This window comes from Hippocampus comes, unplaced genomic scaffold (assembly GCF_001891065.2).
Source record: "Hippocampus comes isolate QL1 unplaced genomic scaffold, H_comes_QL1_v1.1 scaffold276, whole genome shotgun sequence".
Taxonomy (NCBI): domain Eukaryota; kingdom Metazoa; phylum Chordata; class Actinopteri; order Syngnathiformes; family Syngnathidae; genus Hippocampus; species Hippocampus comes.
The window spans coordinates 1,731,304-1,750,236 of record NW_017805074.1 but is presented as its reverse complement, the minus strand read 5'-3'; the positions used below and the strand labels follow the sequence as shown (position 1 = coordinate 1,750,236).

Here is an 18,933-nt window from a genome sequence, read left to right as displayed (position 1 = left end):
GTTGCGACTCAGATAGGATCGACTGGATCTGAGCATAGGAGGCGATGTGCTTGCAGGCGGCGTGTCTCCAAGGCGGAGAGGGGGGTGGGTGTGGGGGGTATATTATCTGTGAAAGCAGCGAGTCCCAGCAGAGACGACCTACAATCGGATCCCTCCCTCAATCATAAACCCAACGTGCGCTTCAAATCCTAGGAAGCACGGAAACAGAAATTACACACCGAAAATTTGATTTCAGCCAATCACTTGACATCGGGCAAGAGGATGGAGAAAGGCAACGAAACGCCATCGTAATCCGTGAGCTGCATCTTGACATGATGGATGACAGATACCGTCACTCTTGATACGAGATTTTTGCACGGAAACTGACGCGGTGGAACTGTTGCGGTTGTTTCGGAGGGCTGCAATTGTCACTATTTGCCTGTTGTTCTGTTGAAAAGCGCTTCCTGCTTTGGCAGTGCAGCCTGGCCTTGGTGAGGATTTGGACAAAGTGGAAAAATATGAGAGGAGCGACAGGCTGGCAGTGTCAGCGCTATCACACTTCAGCTCAGTCCAACGCCTGAAGTGAGAAATAATTCAGCTGTCCGAACACTTTGGAATGCTTCTCTCATTAATCATGCGTTGTCGTCTCCGAGCCTTCACCTGATAGAAACTTTTATGATGGTTTAGTTTTTGACTGGATGAGGACAAAACAAGAGCATTGAGGGAGTAGAGGAATTTGTGTTTACTGCAGCACACTAATTATCATCAATTGGATTTTTGGGAGTCATTTGCAATCATTCATTGATTGCGGTACATGAAACAGAATTGATCAAATGAGTTTTCAGTCAGCTTTCGGTAGTAATTATGTTGATGCCTTCCTAGCTTCCTACCTTGTTGAAGCATTTCGTTTTGTCACAGAAATAATTGAACAGCATTCACACAACCCTGTTGAACTCCAAACTTTTCATGTTTCCAAATATTACTCTGGATTAATATCAGACCATTTTTGGTGGTGCACACAAGCAATATTATGCTTATTTAATAGACTGATGGCATCCATAAAGGGCTAACCGTTCAATTTTACAAACCATTCAAGTTGTGTGTTACATCACTTAGGCTAATTGGGCTTGCATTAGCTAAATGCGGGTTCCTCCACCACTTCCATCCCTCCACCCATCCATTTTCCGATCTGCTTTATCCTCACAAGGGTCGCGGGGGCTGCTGGAGCCTATCCCAGCCGTCTTCGTGCAGTAGGCGGGGGACACCCTGAACCGCTTGATAGCCATTCGCAGGGCACACACAGACGAACAACCATCCGCGCTCACACTCACACCTAGGGATAATTTGGAGTGTTCAATCAGCGAAAATCTTGATGCTTTATTTTAGAGTCTGGTTTCAGTTCCCTTTCATGATACTTTGCTTCATATCATAATCCCCAATCCCTCATCCTTCACAGAAATTAGATTTTTAAAGGGTATTGTACCATCTTTAGTAAACATTTGAGTGTGTTAATGACCTAAAAAATATAAATTTAAAAAAAAAAAAAAAAGAAGAAATAAAACAATCCAAGTCCAAAAAAAATCTAAAGTCGCACTAATGCCATTAAAAACGGGTTGCAACATCCAACAAGGAAGAGTCCCAGAATCCACCACAGGCATTTTTCATTCCATCTGGTGCCACAAGAGCAACCAACCCTCAGGAATAGTGAAAAGAGGCAGAAGGACACCCGGGCTGCTTGCTCAGCCTGCCGCTATCACGGCCTGAAGGGATCTTAACATGCATGCAAGTATGAAGGAGGAGGCCTGGCGAGTTGCCTGCTCTCATTTCAGGATCAAAGGCATCCAGTTTGGAGGAACACAACAAATCAACACCTGCTGCATGTCCAAGCAAAAAGCTCGCAAAGACAGTTAAGATATAACAAAACGGCAAACCGAAAGGATGGTGCCGTTATACGGTTCGTACACATACTGGATTCAAACAGTCATGAGTTATCCTTCAAAATATGCTGAGCCACATCAACCCACTTTTTTTCAGGACCATTTCTACTTCTTTGAATGTTCTATTTATTCATCCAGCTATGTTGTATTTAACATCACCACCCACATACCCACAAAATCTTACCGCCGGATGACTACATCGCGAGTTAGGCCATGTTTCAACTCACCTCGGCCTAACTCCAGAGATTGTTATGCAATATGACTGAGCAAACCATTCGGGCTCATCTGGGGATTAGTGGTGCGATTGTGGCTATATTGAATCAAGTTGTAATTATATATGCATAATTCTTCATCTGTCTTCATCTCTGCTGCCAGTTTTCGAGCACTCATCTGAGCTCTTTGTCTACAAACGGCTGAGGGCAGAGAAAAAGCAACGTTTGTTTGTATGGATATTCGCTCCACTTAGTTCCCTCCTTGACTAAGTAAGGCAGGCAACAACACAAATTCCCTTCAAATAGACAGGTGGAGCATTATTACTATGCCGTATAGAGATCACTGTTGTGTGACAGTATTCCCAACCAGAGAACAAAAAAAAAAAAAAAAAATCTTCTCCTTTTGTGTGCTTGCCGATGGGACAGCAGGGTAATGTTTGCACAACTTGGCCAAACAGAGAAACCCTTCCTTGTTCTGGGCCCACCACAGCAGCAATTTTGGATGTTTGCAAATAATCACGGACGTCTTTGTGTGCTGTGGAGTCATTTCTTGCTCTCTTTCCACTTTGATAGTGTGGACCAAATTGTTTTTTTTTTCTTTGCTCTTTTTAGTTCTGCTTGAGTCTGGCTATTTTTTTTTACTGGCCTTCTCTCATTTACCAAAGATGTTCCATCCATCCATCCATTTTCCGATCCGTTGATCCACACAAGGGTCGCAGGGGGTGCCGTCTTCGGGCAGTAGGCGGGGGACACCGTGAATCGGTTGCCAGCCAATCGCAGGGCACAGACAGACGAAGAAACATCCGCGCTCACACTCACACCTCGGGACAATTTTGAGTGTTCAATCAGTCCGCCATGCATGTTTTTGGAATGTGGGAGGAAACCGGAGTACCCGGAGAAAACCCACGCAGCTCCGGGGAGAACATGCAAACTCCACACAGGGAGACCGGAGCTGGAATTGAACCTCTGCACTGTGAGGTCGACGCGCTAACCATAGCATAGTTTGATGAAAAAAAAAGATACTTAGATGTCATTTTTATCTAATACGCATTCCGTTTGATTCCAAAAATCTGTTGTCATAATATGTTCATGTAATGAGTGCCGCAACATCCCGAGATATAATTGGCTTCGTGTCAAAATTCGCGATAACTTATTTCTCTAAAATCCTAATCACTTGATTATGCAATACAATGTGTAACTGTCACTTTTTGTTGTGGCGGATAAAATCACTGATTCCAGCCCATCTGCTGCGCAAATCTACAAACCGCAAAGCTCTCAAATGAGGACATATGTGTGACTAAACATGAACATTGCTTTGTGGACATACTGAGATGAAAAAAATTGCTGCGATTTAATTAATCGTCATTTCATTAGAGAAAGTGGTGGGTAAGCGGTGAAACATCAACCCGGAACATGACCTTCAATATCACAGTGTCTGAGCATTGTGCCGCCGAATTAAATCATTTCCCTTCTTTACACCATCATTATGACTGACTCGAACCATGTTGCATTCCATACTGGTTTGCCACTATGAATGATCACGCATCAATTCACAGTAGAAGTTATCTCAAGGCCAGGGGGAAGGACAAGAGAACAATGGGCACCACAACAGCCAACTCCACAACAGCAAGTGGCCCACAATGACAGCAACGGTGACGATAATGGTCCGCTCCCAACACCCCCGACCCCGGTATCACAACCACTGATAACAAGTAGATAAATGTGAAAAAACACACACACACACTCACAAACCCAAACACACATTCGGTATATATTTTTATTTATTCCGTCCATCCTCACGAGGGTCGCAGTGGTGGTGGAGCCTATCCCCGCCGTCTTCGGGTATTCGGCGAGGGACACCTTGAACTGGTTGCCAGCCAATCGCAGGGCACACATAGACGAACAACCATTTGTGCTCACACTCACATCTAGGGACAATTTAGAGTGTTCCATGAAAGTACCAAGAGCATGTTTTTGGAATGTGGGAGGAAACTGGAGTACCCAGAGAAAACCCACTCAGACACACACAAACCGGAAGACCGGAACTGAAATCGATCCCTGGACCTATGCGCTGTACGGCGGACATGCTAACCAGTCGACCACTGTGCCGCTCTACATTATATATATCTCATTTCAAATGTCATAGCCTGATGTTATTGACATGTGGGAATTTAAAGATACATCCTGATCAAATGTAATACCCACATTCCTTGTGGTTATGATTGGGGTTATTTTAAAGCCATTCATAGCAGTCATATGGTTACAGAACCCAGCCTCTGAATGTCTATAATTTGAGTTTTATCAGAGTTTATCGAATAAGAAATTATCAGTCCTTAATGTGATTGCGACACACACACACAGTACAGTATACACCAGACATATCTACAGTCACATCTAAATGGCAGTGTTTTCAAAGAAAAACACAAACAGTCTGCCATCAGCAGCAGACTGTGACTTGTAAAGCGACGCATAATCCCAGAGAGTGTCATGTGCGACTCTGAAATGAGATGTGTATATTTATATCCTCATTAATAATGCAGTGTCAAAAAAAAAAAACAGTATGAGCTTCACGCCATGTGATTAACCACGTTGTCTAGGGATAGAAGGGCTAGATTATGTGAATTTACATAATTGCCGAAGAAACATTTCTTGTCTTGATTGGGGTTGATACCCATATCCAATACATTTCATACATACACGATTATTACAATTATTACAACATGTAAATCAAGCCAAGTCAGGCACGGCTGCATTTATTGAATAGTTTAGCATGTCTGCATTTCTAACCAAATGAGAGAATCGTGTGACTTTTTTTCAACAACACAGTTTTGGAATACCTGTATTTGGAATTCAATTCAGTTCGAAGCGCGGTTAAAAGGATGTAAGAGTGCTTGCGTTCCCAACATTTTGCATGATAGAAACATGAGCATATCGAAAACATCGACTTGTTTTGCTTTATCGTAGCAGCTTGTGTTTCCATGGAGGGAGTACACAGACCGTGTGGGATGCTCGGTTGTCTGTCTGAGACGCATGTACCGCAACGTCCTTGTCTTCTGGTGCTGTGATTCGGTATAAACAGAGCCTCCTCGACATGCCCGCGTGCTGCTTTCTTTTGCTGCTGCCAAAAACAGATGTTCGTTGGAGAACATGTCACCTTGCCGCTCCCTGGGAAACTTTTGCTAAGTCAGCAACATTTTTGTCAGCGGTTCCCCAAAATACATCCAACGCAAATCTGTCGTGTCATATCTACGGCAACTGCACTTGGATAAACTACATTAGACTGGTTTGAGAAAAAAAAAATTGGTTCCATTGGATTAATAAACAAAGTTAAATTTTGCACCCCAAATTGATGCAACAAATATGTGAGAACAGTACGTTTGTAAATTTTTTCCTCAATTAGAATCAAAGTCAAATTATGACTTGCCTGTCTGAAATATATTTTAGGTTTCAGGTGTAACAAATTTGCAGGCATACTTCTCTGACGCCAGATTACACCTTTATATAAAATCAGACATTATTCCATAATTTTCCAATGCATCCACAGTATATTTTGCAGTTTGCCGTTTGGTTAAATCTTAAACCAATCCGTGAAATTGTGCATTTCATCCTGCATTTACTCGTGCACCACTACTCAGGCATGACTGAATTAATTCACATCAGATGTCGTAAATAAGAACGCTCTGAGAAATTCATGTAAATCTCAGGTTTAGATGAAGAATGCGTTCGGTTCAAACTCCCTGCTGGAATTCCTTTCCCGGTTGTCTATTATTCTTGCAGTTTATTTGTCAGACGAGCCACTTTTGGATATTGAGCCAAGAATAAAACTTAATCTCATTTCCTCAGATGCCATCCAAGTGGTGATTGTAGATCAGCAATTCATCTATCGTGAGGCAACGGGGGCCAGTGCATCCACACAATCCATCAGTCCCGGCGACTGTCTATATAGGAGGTCACCAGGCAACAGACTCACCTCCAAGTAATGATACAGCCCAAGGCCGTGGACACAGTAGCGGGCCAATAATGGAACGGCCACCTGCCCATGTATCAGTTTAATGTTTTTTATAGCCACCTCGTACAAGCTGTGTTATCCATCCGTGTCAGGCAGTGTTTTAGTGGAAGCGTCGTCTTCATGAGTCAGAAAAAAAAGGGTCATATCGCCCAGAGGTGCTGGGCGATATCGGCTGAAATTCATATCACAGTGTCAATTGCATCCTCTCACGGTAACGGTATATATCACAGTATGAAATGAAGGGTAAACATATTTGTAGATGTATATTAATTTAATAAATGATTCATTCTGTATAGTTTAAATATATACTCCATTCGAGAAGCAAACTTGATAAATGAACTAATGTTGAAACAAATATGAAGTAGGATAACATTTATTATGCAAAACTCAAGTCCAAATTAAATGTTAGCACATAATGCAATATAGTGAAGAAAAAATGTGACTGCTGATATTTTAAATGAAAATAGTACAACTGGATTTCTGTTTGGGTGTCTATAATTCATTCAAATTGCTGTGCCCGTGGATTAATTAGCTTTAGGGTGAGCACTGCCCACTGCCGCAAGACATGTGTGACATCTGATCATCTCATGATGATAAGCAACTCAGGTAATGGATGGAAGGCTGTTTTGAATATTTATTTTCAAACTACTATACTTTTAACCAAAGGTTGCAATTCCATCAATACTGACGAAAACTCTCAGTCCGTCACTGACAGATACTCATTTGGTGACGACTGACAAACATTGTTCCTCAACGTAAAGACATAAGGAAACTTAGCAAATTGTACTGGGGGGGGAAAATGCTTTAAATGTGATTAATCGGTGCACTGTGCTTCAATTTTACATGCTGAAAGCAATTATGAAGGGTAAAGGTTTGCATTTTTGGCCTCATAAAGGTAAAACCTTCATATACTTGCAGCAGTCGGCACATACCTGTTGAAGCTTAAAAATGTCGTGCTGGCTAGAAGATATGAAATGATGAATCATCCCCACCGAGCACCATCCCACGTCTTTTTCTCCCCCGAGTGACGAAGCCTCTGTGAAACAGACGCAACTTGTAAGAGATCGTTCCAACAAACATCCTTTTCGCACACTCACAGCTTTTGATTCAGCAGCTCGAGTAATGAAAGTCTGAAGATTGCTGCCTGACCAAAGCTCAAAATACTGCACGGCACTTCGCAGTGAAATATTGCAGGTAGCTGTTGAATCATCTGAGAGCTTTTCTTGTTGTCTAGACTCACATCATATCACTTGGCGACGATATGCCCTTGAGCAGTGGTCAAAAATGATGAGCCAAAACCCAGTGTGTTATTCTACAAAAAAAACTTCAACTTCGGGGGGAGTGGGGGGGGGGGGCTGGATGCTCTATTAGCAGAAATGTATGGCTGCCTCAATATGAGGACTGTTGAGGAGGATGAAACAGAATACAATTTTGCAAACTCTTATTTTATTTTATTTTTGGTCATTTCAATTCTATGAGTTATTTTTCTGAATCCTTCAATCTTAACAGGAACTTTTGTCGCACAACCTCTAACACTACTATCGATCGCAAACCCACTGGCAGAATTTGCAAAACTAAAAGCACAAACATTGCCTTGTACTGACCTTGTCACAACTTTACACTCAAATTTCAAACGGTCAGCACACCCCTTGCAAATCTCTGTAATCAGGGGTGTCAAAGTCAGGTCCTGGAGGGCCGCTGTCCTGCATGTTTTCCAAGTCTCGCTGTTGCAACACACCTGATTCAAATGATCAGATCATCAGCAAGCCTGACATTGAACCTGTTCATTTGAATCAGGTGTGTTGCAACAGCGAGACTTGGAAAACATGCAGGACAGCGGCCCTCCAGGACCTGACTTTGACACCCCTGCTATACATGTATAGCCCTTATTCCCACGCCGTCACAGCAGAAAAGTGTTTGAGGTAATTGGTGAAACTTTGCAATCAGCCTGAGCGACAGAAGCAAGCAACAGGGAAGCTGTCGGCGGAGGAAGCAGGAAGTGTGAGAATTAGCGGAGGCTTGGAAGAAGACGTGGTGGTGAAGAATCAAGAGGGAGAGGAAGAGCTGGACAAGAAAATGGAGGAAGGAGCACAAGAAATGGAATGAATGATGACATCAGAGCCACAATACTGGACCAGAGAATCAACATTGGAATGACCCAAAGGACGGAGTTTTCTTTTTTCTCTGCCTCTCAGAGGCAGAGAAAAAATGACGTGTGTGTGTGTGTGTGTGTGTGTGTGTGTGTGTGTGTGTGTGTGTGTGTGTGTGTTTTGACATGGAAAACACATTTATATATGTTTAGATGTTGACAGTAAATATTTTGAATTTAAAAAAAAACTTGAAATTCCTGTGTGTTTGGAGAACTATACCAAAAATATGACCTCAAACTGGCAGCCTAACTTGCACAAAAAAAAAAAGCAAAAGCCAGATGTGGTTTTCATTGTTCCCAACAGTGTGTTGTTGGCGTGTTGTGTGATCACTCATATAATGTTGTTTTGAAACAAATATTCAATGTTATGACCTGATTAGCACTTGTGGCCTGTCACATAAAAATGCGTGTGTGTGTGTGTGTGTGTGTGTGTGTGTGTGTGTGTGTGTGTGTGTGTGCGCAGCTTCTAGAATACGGCTATGCTCAAAACTGAAGAGGTCTGTGTATGAGTCTTTTTTTTCTTCTTTTTTTTTTACATGTGCTACACTTTTACCGCTTCTGTCTTATTTTTCCCCTGCATGTAGCGTCCAGGACTGGTAATGTCCCGCCACCTTTATGTTCCAATCCCCGTGCTGCAAGCAGGGACAAGTCTGCTGTGTTAGCTCACAGGAGGTGAGCTGGCCAAGACGATGCCTCTGACCCTCTGACCAGACGCTGTCTCACCTCCGCCGCTGACGAGCTCTTTATTCAGTGACGCCTGAAATGAGATGTTTTATGGGATGGAAGTGCGGTGGAATTGGCATTTGAGCCAGTCACTGTCAATCAGTGGAGCCACAGGAGTAGAAAGACATTAACTGGTTTGGCACAGGAACTTGGATTTCTTAAAAGGTTGAAAAGGACAGTGGGGGTTTTTTTTTTTTTGGAAGAAAAATCCTTGAATGTAGTTCCTAATCAAGAAAATGAGCCATTTAGGTAATTTAATAGGGTGCTCACAATGGACCCACAGACTTTAAAATGAAAAGGCAAAACTATATGCTTTTTGGGCAAAGAGTTATTTGTTCATTCTCATTAAATGCAGACATATTGCAGAATGTGCACTGAAAGTAGATGAGCTACTAATTAAACTCTAAACTCAAGTTTCTTGGTATAAACTATTTCAACAAAAGTTTCATTTTAATTGCCTTGCAATGGGATATGATTAGATTTAAAATATATATTTTTTAATTATCTCTAAATAAGAACCTTTTTCCCCAAGTGTGTCTGGAAATATCTATTTTTTAAAAAAAACTTAAAAACGAACCTTTATCATATATTTGAAGGCAGTTTTATTGTATCCCATTAAATCGTGCAGGTGGAACGAATGTGTTGGCACCGAAAGCAAAACAGCCGCCTATCCCACCCAATCCCTGGCGCGCACATCTGTGCAGTTGTGACGTGACGCCAAAACATCCTCTCTGTTCTTCTACAATTAGCGTGTGCGATATGCTCTCTTAAAACAAACTTCCATTGGAGGACGCTCAGGACGTCGCGCTCTCATCATAACACCAGTGACAGACATACCGAGGAAGTAGGAGGGGGGCGATGGGGGGGAGGGGATCTACACATTTTAAACAGGGCTGTCTTTATGTGTTTTGTCACCAGCCTTCTTTTCCATCGTTTTTTTTCACTCACACCCTCTCTATTTCCTCTCTCTCCTCTCCCCCCCACCACCCCTTCGAGCGGCAAGCCACCCTATTCTGAGGTTTTAATGGTACATGCCATTAGAAAGCTCATCTCTCGAAGGGAGGGGTGGTCTCAGTCTCAGCTAAGAGGCTACTTTCGCCCCTACCATTCCACCCCCCCCCCTCCACCTCTTAGCATAAGCACATTCACATATGCCTTCGCACGCGTCGAGTCGCCTCATCCGTCTCGATAGAGCGGCCGACTTCAGAGTGCACCAGCCAGCCAGCCAGCCAGCCAGCCAACCAGCCGGCAGGAGAGAAACGGAGGGGGACAAAAGCAGAAGGGAGGGAAGCAAAAGAAGCAAGGGGTTACGAATCCACTGAATAAAACACAACGCAGGAGAAAGGAAAACATCCTGCGAGTCAAAAGGGGGGAAAAAACGATCTCTCCATCACGTGGGTGAAGGAATACAAGAAAAGGATGCTTTGAATGCCGGAGGAAGAGGGAGAGGGACGCAAAACACAGCAGGGACACAACCAGGAATGAATGGGAGTCCTGCTTGCCCGCCCGCCGCACGCACTCAGTGACAAGAGCCGCCGCACACTGAAGTCGCTGAAAAGGTAAAGGGAAAAAAAAAAAAAGCTCAATGTATCTCTGCCTGTTTCCTCTGTCTGATCCGGTCCCACTTGAAAGGATGCAAAAGAGTTTTGACAGACGTGAGGCAATTTCCATGCTGATCAGGCGACGAGGAGGAGATTGCCATCTTTGTCCCTTGGTTGTGGTTGTGCACGACATGGGGGGGGGGGGCACGAGCGAGAAGGAGGCTGTGTTGCATGCATGCCTGCTGCAGGGAGGGCTTTGGGAAGCACTTCCGAGGAGAAGAAGAGTCTTGATGGAAAAAAGATGGGGTGATAATCCTTGGGATGAGCATGCTGGCGATTTGCTCTTAATTGAGCAGCTGAGGCGATGCACATAAGGTCCAATTTTTTTTTTTTTTATTATGGATTGTGAGAGCTAAAATGATTCATTCACAGTCTGATGTATAAACAAGATAGAAGTTGAATTTCATGAGAAGTCTGCGCACCTTGGCGGGGAGTTTTCTCAAACTCAAAACCTGACAGACCCACTTTCACTCATGACCCAAGGGAATAGTGCGCTCTCTTTTCCTCTCTTAACAACTTGTCTGTAGAGGCAAACAAAAAGAGGTGCTGGGAAAGGGGAGCTTGAGTGGGCTGTACGATTCCTTTTCTGTTACCTGCCAAGGAAGATCCTTGACTCTGCGACAGGATGTACTTTTAGACTTTCAACAGCTTTTTGTCAGCCCTTTTCTGTCAGGTTATTCATACTGCCAGGAAAAAGTACAGCGGGATCGTAAGAGTCAAATACAAATCTATTATGGGTCTCCAAATGAGCTTTTTAGATTTTGAAAGTGTTTTGGAAATCGAAATTAGCCTTTCGATGGTCAAAATGTTCACTTTTTAAATTTTTTTTTTTTTAAAATAAAATGTCAATTTTCTATAGCACTTGACTTCACTATGGATGCGAATGAGATGGAACCTATCCTACAGTGGCCATTTTTGGCCAATAGGCAGGCAACATTCCGAATTGTTCATCAGATAATCCAAGTCATGAAAAAAAAAAACCTTTCGTTTTCAAAGAACATCCTTATTTAGATTTTGGGTTGGAGTCTCGGTTCTGGCCTTACTCAGTGTGATATTTGCATCCTCTCCACATGCTCCGGTGCTCTTCCATAATCCAAAAACATCCATGTTGGATTCATTGAAGACTCCAAATTACCCGTAGTTGTGGATATGAGCCGCAATGGTCGGTCGTCTGCATGTACCTTGCAGTTGCGCAGTCGGCTGGCTCCACTCACCCGCGATTGGAATGAGATCAAGCGGCCTAGAAAATGGATGCATGGGTGGACGGATTCTTATCTGTGTAAATTTAAGATTATCGAGGAGTTCCTTCAGGGATTAAAAGACTCCTAATGTAGTTTACGGGCTGCTGCATTTCTGATTTTTTGCCACTGTAAGCAAGATGGGCTTCTCTATTATTGTACTGTAGTTTAGCCAAATATTTATTTACCCGCGCCACTATGTGTAATTTTGCAGTGGGCTCAGACATTTCGTAGCGTCGGAAAAAGCTCGCATGGTGTGAATATAGTGCCAAAGGTCTGAAGTCCAATTTTAAATCCTTAGTCATGTGTCGGTACACATCAGTCCAACTGCCTGGAAGTTCTGACTGGTCCGGCAGGCAGCTGACACCCAGCATGACATGAGCCACACTGGGTAAAATATGCTCGCAGTTATTTATTTTTTCAATATATGCGCCACAGACACCAGTACTCACTTGCCTATTTATGAATGCAACTCAGCGTATTCACTCATTCGGTATAATGTTCAGTTAATCTCGTTTTAGAAATAATTATACATGTCCGTGTGCAATGCGGGAGCAATTTCAATCCGGCGCTGCCACTCACACGCCGGGTGGTGGAATGAACCCGACTGTGTTCTCTCCTCATTCGATCCATCCGATGAAATAACACGTCTGTGAAAAATGACATCCTCAGTTAATCCAACTGCCACTGTTTTAATCTGCTTCTCATTTTTTCGGAGACGGCTAACGCATAAAAATATCTCGGCCGGTCTTCTGCCTCTATAGCTTCCATGCGGTGCAAGGAGTGTGTGCTGTGTATATCCTTGAATGTGCGCGTGTGTTGCCCCCAGCTGTTTGCAACACTGGTGTCAGCATACTCTTGTGGCAGCGCACTCTTTGACTGTGCATATATTTAGTTTCTGCTCAGTGTGCCAATGTCAGCAAATAGCATCCGCATCTCACTTATGGAAGCGGACACCTTGTCGTGTCATCTGCGTTCGTCGCTTTCGGCCCACAAGCACTATAACATGAGGCTGCAGTTATTGTTCATACAAGAGATTGGGATTGAAACATCCCCCCCACCCCCACCCCCCAATTTGAATCACGTCCATTGCTCTGTTGTTTACGTTATATATCTTTCTTATATATTTTTAAATATGAAAGACGGAGATGAGGTCTTGAATATTTGATTAGTCGTCTTGGCATGATTTAAATTACCGCTGAAGAAAGGCGTGGGGGGGGGGGCACGAGCGAGAAGGAGGCTGTGTTGCATGCATGCCTGCTGCAGGGAGGGCTTTGGGAAGCACTTCCGAGGAGAAGAAGAGTCTTGATGGAAAAAAGATGGGGTGATAATCCTTGGGATGAGCATGCTGGCGATTTGCTCTTAATTGAGCAGCTGAGGCGATGCACATAAGGTCCAATTTTTTTTTTTTTTATTATGGATTGTGAGAGCTAAAATGATTCATTCACAGTCTGATGTATAAACAAGATAGAAGTTGAATTTCATGAGAAGTCTGCGCACCTTGGCGGGGAGTTTTCTCAAACTCAAAACCTGACAGACCCACTTTCACTCATGACCCAAGGGAATAGTGCGCTCTCTTTTCCTCTCTTAACAACTTGTCTGTAGAGGCAAACAAAAAGAGGTGCTGGGAAAGGGGAGCTTGAGTGGGCTGTACGATTCCTTTTCTGTTACCTGCCAAGGAAGATCCTTGACTCTGCGACAGGATGTACTTTTAGACTTTCAACAGCTTTTTGTCAGCCCTTTTCTGTCAGGTTATTCATACTGCCAGGAAAAAGTACAGCGGGATCGTAAGAGTCAAATACAAATCTATTATGGGTCTCCAAATGAGCTTTTTAGATTTTGAAAGTGTTTTGGAAATCGAAATTAGCCTTTCGATGGTCAAAATGTTCACTTTTTAAATTTTTTTTTTTTTAAAATAAAATGTCAATTTTCTATAGCACTTGACTTCACTATGGATGCGAATGAGATGGAACCTATCCTACAGTGGCCATTTTTGGCCAATAGGCAGGCAACATTCCGAATTGTTCATCAGATAATCCAAGTCATGAAAAAAAAAAACCTTTCGTTTTCAAAGAACATCCTTATTTAGATTTTGGGTTGGAGTCTCGGTTCTGGCCTTACTCAGTGTGATATTTGCATCCTCTCCACATGCTCCGGTGCTCTTCCATAATCCAAAAACATCCATGTTGGATTCATTGAAGACTCCAAATTACCCGTAGTTGTGGATATGAGCCGCAATGGTCGGTCGTCTGCATGTACCTTGCAGTTGCGCAGTCGTCTGGCTCCACTCACCCGCGATTGGAATGAGATCAAGCGGCCTAGAAAATGGATGCATGGGTGGACGGATTCTTATCTGTGTAAATTTAAGATTATCGAGGAGTTCCTTCAGGGATTAAAAGACTCCTAATGTAGTTTACGGGCTGCTGCATTTCTGATTTTTTGCCACTGTAAGCAAGATGGGCTTCTCTATTATTGTACTGTAGTTTAGCCAAATATTTATTTACCCGCGCCACTATGTGTAATTTTGCAGTGGGCTCAGACATTTCGTAGCGTCGGAAAAAGCTCGCATGGTGTGAATATAGTGCCAAAGGTCTGAAGTCCAATTTTAAATCCTTAGTCATGTGTCGGTACACATCAGTCCAACTGCCTGGAAGTTCTGACTGGTCCGGCAGGCAGCTGACACCCAGCATGACATGAGCCACACTGGGTAAAATATGCTCGCAGTTATTTATTTTTTCAATATATGCGCCACAGACACCAGTACTCACTTGCCTATTTATGAATGCAACTCAGCGTATTCACTCATTCGGTATAATGTTCAGTTAATCTCGTTTTAGAAATAATTATACATGTCCGTGTGCAATGCGGGAGCAATTTCAATCCGGCGCTGCCACTCACACGCCGGGTGGTGGAATGAACCCGACTGTGTTCTCTCCTCATTCGATCCATCCGATGAAATAACACGTCTGTGAAAAATGACATCCTCAGTTAATCCAACTGCCACTGTTTTAATCTGCTTCTCATTTTTTCGGAGACGGCTAACGCATAAAAATATCTCGGCCGGTCTTCTGCCTCTATAGCTTCCATGCGGTGCAAGGAGTGTGTGCTGTGTATATCCTTGAATGTGCGCGTGTGTTGCCCCCAGCTGTTTGCAACACTGGTGTCAGCATACTCTTGTGGCAGCGCACTCTTTGACTGTGCATATATTTAGTTTCTGCTCAGTGTGCCAATGTCAGCAAATAGCATCCGCATCTCACTTATGGAAGCGGACACCTTGTCGTGTCATCTGCGTTCGTCGCTTTCGGCCCACAAGCACTATAACATGAGGCTGCAGTTATTGTTCATACAAGAGATTGGGATTGAAACATCCCCCCCACCCCCACCCCCCAATTTGAATCACGTCCATTGCTCTGTTGTTTACGTTATATATCTTTCTTATATATTTTTAAATATGAAAGACGGAGATGAGGTCTTGAATATTTGATTAGTCGTCTTGGCATGATTTAAATTACCGCTGAAGAAAGGCAACAGGGAACAGCGAATGATTCTTTTTTTTTTTTTTTTTCTGTTCATCTTGATTTTAAAATGTCATGGCTATCTTTTGCTCAAGTATGTTTGTAAAACATAATGACATTCGCTGCATCACTTGGGGCAGTGTGGGTACACACACACACATACACCCACACACACACACACACACACACACACACACACACACACAGAGCTCATCTCCGATAGCTCTGCAGCATTTCACACGTCATTGCACATTGTAATAACACGTATGAAGCCCGACAAGAAGGTGGGATTGGGCTGTGCGCAAACGTTTGGGAAGCTAAGGACAAGACTGTGGAAGTTTGAAACACGGGGCAGCATGTTGGTGCTTGTAATTTAATCTCACCTGTACAGAAGGCGGGGGGCAGTAGTGGGTGCTGTGGAAGCTCACAATGCAAGTGATGCACGCTCAAAATCTCGAAATATAAAATAGATCCTCCTCTGCAAACGTGGTGTTGGTGGCTTTTGTTTCACTGGTAAGAACAATTGCTTGGAACAATGGAGACATTGTTTTCTAAAATCGTCCACAATTTCAGTTACACGCACACGTGTGTGCATTGTTTGACCGAAGGGGAATTGCACTCCATTGGACAATATACTCTCTGTACAAAATAGTTGTGGCTTCAGGAAAGATGCCATAAAATAGGATGGAAACCGTGGGATATTTTGCAATACTAATATTTCACCAATCACGATGCAGCTCCATCAAAGTGAAGAGTTAAATAATTTACCAAAAGACAATTGCAGAGGGCGGCCCGGTGGTCCAGTGGTTCGCATGTCGACCTCACAGTGCAGAGGTACCGGGTTCAATTCCATCTCCGGCCTCCCTGTGTGGAGTTTGCATGTTCTCCCCTGCGTGGGTTTTCTCCGGGTACTCCGGTTTCCTCCCACATTCCAAAAACATGCATGGCAGGCTGATTGAACGCTCTAAATTGTCCCTAGGTGTGAGTGTGAGCGTGGATGGTTGTTCGTCTGTGTGTGCCCTGCGATTGGCTGGCAACCAGAGACCGAAGACGGCTGGGATAGGCTCCAGCACCCCCCTTGACTCTTGTGAGGATAATGCGGATCGGAAAATAGATGCATGGACAATTGCAGAGAGACATCAAACGTTGATTGTTGGTAAAACAGGATGTGGCTCATTGTCCAAAGGTTGCGTTTATCCTCCGTGTCCCAAATAACTGTCGACAATTTAATATTATGGCTAAGAGTTGGCTCATGTTTAGTATTATTATGATAGAAGCTGCCAGTCAGAAAATTTGCCATTTAACAATCGCATAAATATTTCCGGAACACAATTGCCATAAAAGCTGTAAAATATTCATCCAAAGTGTGTGAGAGAACTTTAAACCCAATTACAATTCCACTTCAATATAATCGCCCATCAAGTTGTCACGCACTGAAGAGTGCGTGACATGAGACCAGACTTGCTAAGGAGACTCAATGACAACGACCAGGAGACCAAATCCAGAGACTTCAAGCGAAAAAGTGCAACGTCACCAAGACCGAAATCAGTCAATAATCTCCATCAAGTGGCGTAGCGGTTCACTCGCCTGACTTGTGTGTGGGCAGCAAGGCATCGGTTCCCACTCAGTGACAGTGTAAATGTGGGTGTGAATCGATGTGCGTCTCTATATGTGCCCTGCGACTGACCGGCGACCAGTTCAGGGTGTAGTCCGCCTTTCAGTCAGCCGGGATGGGCTCCAGCACCATCCCACGACCTGTTCAGGATAAACGGTGTTGAAAATGGATTGATGCATGTTGATCAAGTTCCTCAATGTGAGGGACTTTGTCCGCTGTGAAGATCAACCAGCAAGTCGACAAAGAGATCCCACAGTGTTTGCAACGTCACAGAAGCCTTGCAGGAGTGTGTCAAAGTGTGGCAGAGAAGGCTGGGGAAAAGTGCATTGCACTCCAGAGGGATTGCTTCGCAAGAGTCACTTACACTTTGCTGTTTAGATTTGTAATCTTTCCTTTGTGAGATGACACACTTTGGCTGTCAACGTAAATCATGTCCAACATGATGTGTTCATTTTCAAAGGTGGTCACACTTGGATGAATAAACCAAACGTAATGACACTCAGCTCCATTCTTGACAGCGTTATGAGTCTTCATTCTTCATTAAAAAGAAATGGCAAGTTGCAGTGCAGCCCAATGGTTACAAAAATGACATAATAACTATTGTACATTTATAAGTCCCACATTGTCAGCCAAAAATTCAGTGTCGGCCGGTGAGACGATCAATACCCGATGTTGGCGTATCGATGGTCAATATTTCATCTCGCTTCTCCGGTGTTATTAGAATAACGTGTCCATGTGCTTGGCAAAGCCTGGTTAACTTCCCTCCGGCAACTCTTCCCCCTCTCGGGACTGCAGTTGTTTTGCCCGAGGCGCGTCACCACCTCTTGACCAGCGAGTGAATAATAAGATGCAGGATTTTCTTGCGGCAGATGAATTCATCGGCATTTATTTCGGCAAGCTGACAACGGCTGCCATCAAGAGTGGAGGGCATGACAGGACGGGTGAAGAGTCTGAGATGAGGAAGAGGACTCGCACTCTCCAACATCACAATCACAAGAGTGAGGTGACACGAGTCAGATGGATGTTCGATTTGCTTCCTCGCTCTCCTGTTTCCAGCAAGCTGATAAATAATGCAAGACAAAATCTGAATACATTTTCACCTCTGCCGAGTGTGAAAAGCATGAGGCTACAAGTTGAGCTTTCATTGGTTGATAGTTGGTTGCTACTTGGTTAGTGAGTTTGCTCGTTAATAGGGTGACGTAAAAACGACATGATCGATTAATGAGAAATGTTGATGAATGACCATTGGTAGCAACCGATACATTTTGCTGCAGATTTTGCTGGTTCAGCGGACATCCCCACACAGCTGATAGTCACGGTTGTCCAAGGCTGGAGGTTGATATTTTTCTTGATAACTTTCTTTGGGGGTGGGAGTGGGGGTAAGCGATCTGATTCAATTAAAAAAAAAACATGTTTTTATATATATATATATATATATATATATATATATATATACTGCATAAGAAATCAACTAATTTTATATTTAAAAAAAACAATGTGTTATATTTAAATTCCTATCATTTGTGTTAAGGTTCAATAATATATATGATCTGATATTTGCCACTGAAGCCTGTATAGCTGCTTACAAATTCAGTCGCTAATGCCAAGCAATTCATATGAGCCCCCTCTCCCTTTGTTCTTAATGATTTTTTTTTTTTTTTTTGGCATAATCTCATTATGTGTATTTGTACTTGGCCACGTAGCCTCAGGCAAGTGCTGCTGCCTGGGAAATAGGAGGTAATATGAGGGACAGCTGGCGGTGCAGTGTCACTTGTGTTCACATTCATCAGGACTGCTCAAGATTAGGAGGCAGTGGTTGGATGCTACTGGAGGCGCCGTCACATGGTGTATTAATATAAAGACGCCCGCCCCCACCAACACCCCTACAAAGACACATATTCTTCTTTGTCTTCAGGCAAAAAAAAAAAAAAAAAAAAAAAAAAAGACAAAACTCC

General features: G+C 43.3%; 1 protein-coding gene across 5 annotated transcripts in view; it reads left to right on the top strand.

Moving 5' to 3' along the window:
- The first annotated feature begins 10,081 nt into the window (after positions 1–10,081).
- LOC109512903 (galactosylgalactosylxylosylprotein 3-beta-glucuronosyltransferase 1) overlaps positions 10,082–18,933 on the top strand; it is a 48,115-nt gene continuing 39,263 nt past the window's right edge. For 2 of the 5 annotated variants that reach the window (XM_019864996.1, XM_019864997.1), the window contains exon 1: positions 10,082–10,568. The gene's annotated coding sequence lies outside the window, so the exon portion shown is untranslated. The remainder of the gene's footprint in view (positions 10,569–18,933) is intronic. The other 3 variants (XM_019865001.1, XM_019864995.1, XM_019865002.1) reach the window with 2 other exon arrangements.